The sequence below is a fragment of the Mustela putorius genome, unplaced genomic scaffold (assembly GCF_011764305.1).
Source record: "Mustela putorius furo isolate JIRA1106 unplaced genomic scaffold, ASM1176430v1.1 tig00000430_pilon_pilon_pilon, whole genome shotgun sequence".
In the NCBI taxonomy this organism is placed as follows: Eukaryota; Metazoa; Chordata; class Mammalia; order Carnivora; family Mustelidae; genus Mustela; species Mustela putorius.
In genome coordinates this window covers 18,766,023-18,768,685 of record NW_025421377.1, presented here as the reverse complement: position 1 = coordinate 18,768,685, position 2,663 = coordinate 18,766,023, and the positions used below count along the sequence as shown (strand labels likewise).

Genomic DNA, 2,663 nt, shown 5'->3' with positions numbered 1-2,663 from the left:
CTCCACATTAATGGGACAGTATTTCCTTCCCATAGCTTCATCTCTAATAGTCTTTCATTCCTTTATTTATAAGTACTTTTTAAATAATAGATAATGAGGTTTTGATTCTGAATGCAACTGATAGATTCTTTAATGACAAACTTTTACTTATTCTCATCAATTGTAATGAGTAGTAGAACTTGATTTTACTTCTCCAGTTTTCTTTAAGTAAATTATCTATTTTACTTTTTTGCTCTCTTTTCCTTGTGACTGGTTTAAATTCTTTTTCATGTGCTCGCTTCAACACATAGACTAAAATTGGAATGATATAGAGATTAGCATGGCTCCTGCACAAGGATGACATGCAAATTCGTGAAGCATTCCATATTTAAATAAATAAATAGTTTTTTCATTGCATTTTTTCCTTCTTAGAAATTTCAATATATCTAGTTAATAGTTAACTCATTTTTCCTGGAACTCAAATTTGGATGCATATATTTTCCACTAGTCCTATAGAAATTATTGGCCCATCGAATGTTATTTCTCTTACCTAAGCCCCAACCATAGAAGAGGTTTTTAACTACTTTCATTTCTGCCCTCTCCTCCCTTCCCACTCTTTACTCTTGGAGAGGATTTATAACACTTTTTTTTCCCACCCCCCCCCCTCATTTCTAGTGATTAGGTTTTGCTGAAATAGTATCTGATGCTCTAAATATTACTGGGATGTTTCTTAAAGTATATTGCTTCCACTGCAAACTTTTATACATTCATTGCATTGAACGCACACCCTGCTCAGGTTTCATTGTTACTGCTGATCCCCCTCTTCATCCCTCCCTCTATTGAGATCTCAGTTCTGATTTTTATCTTGCTTTAGTAGAGTCCCTAGTCATGTATTTTTCTCAGCTGGTATGTGAATGATGATCTTTAACTCAAAAGCATTTTCCCTCACTGTTTATTACTTTTTCCCTCTATCTCTTTTTTTTTTTCTCTTCTCAAACCTCTGTGTATTCAATGGTTTTAAGGATTCATTTAATTCCTGGGATGCAGGTAGTAGGAAAATAAAACCAGTTTAGCTATTTAATAATAACTAGTGTAGCTGAATGATGGGTACATGCGGTTCATTATAGTCTTTCATTTGTTATTATATGTTTGTAGTTCTCCACAACGAAAAATTTTAAGTTGTATTTTTTTAAATAAACTTAAATTATTATGCATTTTACTTTATAACTGATACATGAAACATTTCACGGATCCCAACTGAGAAGACAGTATGTCAAATCTCATGTTGTCTAAGTAGGGTACGTAAAATAGCCCAAGAGGCTCAGAGCAGAAAATTCTGTCCTTCACCTCCACGCCTCCTCTTCACTTGGTATAAACTGAAAGGTTGAAGTAAGTCTTAGCTTGAGGCTCCCAAACCACAAGCATTCTCAAATGTGAAAAAAAGGTATTCAAGATCTTTTGGAAAATTTTTTAACCAGACCCAAGAATTCTGACTGATTATGAATTTCAGGTAAATGTTGCATGGGTTTGTTTTTTAACTGAAGGCACAAGGTCTAAACAACTCTAAAGTCAGGAGATTATTTCAATATAAGAAAAGAATGGATAAGATAAGAGAGCTATGGACAGAATATCTGATGGGGGGGGCAAACTACTAGAGACCCAAATCTAGCTTGGAATTGTGGATTAAATGTAAAAGTTGGTAAATATCATATAAAACACAAAATCCTCAGAATGTGTTGAAAATAAGAAGATCTGACCATACAGGGCCCGCATCCCCACATGATCCACTGAAATTGAGGCCACACAGTGGCAGTTCCCAACGCTCACATGATGCTTGCATATACACTTGCCCCCAACCAGCTTCACTCCTCTTAATTACCTTCCTGGCCCCCCTAGAATTCCCATTCTACAGCTATTGCTAGCAGCGAAGATGTGTATCCAAACACTAGCAAGGAACAGATAGCCCGCAACAGATATGAAAAAATAGTGGCTACGAGCATAAATAGAAAAGTTAATGTGCTCTGGAATCTATCTCTATCTAAAACTAGAACTTTTGCTGTTTGATTTTCCTGGTTTATTTTTAAGTAACCCATGTTCTTAACCAGTAGCCCCCCCCCAAATTTTATTTATATCAATTCATTTAACCTGAAAACAACCCTGTATGGTATGTACATATTAGTTTCTTATTTTACAGATGAGAACACTAAAGCAAATGTAGCTTAGGTGACTTGCCAAGGTCACACATGTAATAAATAATACAGCTGTAGTTTAGACCCAAGCAGTCATATCTAGATTACTGCACCAACTTCAGTTTTGACTCTTATTCCATGGCTAGTCTCCACATTGCCATCAAAGTGAACCTGAATAGCACAGCATCCCCTACTCAATATCCTCTGACAGCCTCTCACAAATACCAAAGTCCTTGTAGAGTCCATATGACCCTACCTGATCTGGTCCTGCCTCTCTCTGACCATAATGTTTTTATTTTTTATTTCTTAAAGATTTTATTTATCAGAGGGAGAGAAAACATGAGCAGGGAGAGGAGTAGAGGGAGGAGCAAAGGGTGAGGGAGTTCAGATCCCCATGAGAGGCTTGATCCCAGGACCCTGAGATCAGGACCTGAGCCAAAATCAAGAGTCAGATACTTAACCCACTGAGCCACCCAGGCACCCTTAACCATAGAG

The 2,663-nt window shown here is 36.8% G+C and overlaps 1 pseudogene; it reads left to right on the top strand.

Annotated features, from left to right (window-relative positions):
• The first annotated feature begins 270 nt into the window (after nt 1–270).
• Nucleotides 271–371, top strand: LOC123392076 (annotated as a pseudogene).
• Nucleotides 372–2,663: the final 2,292 nt, after the last annotated feature.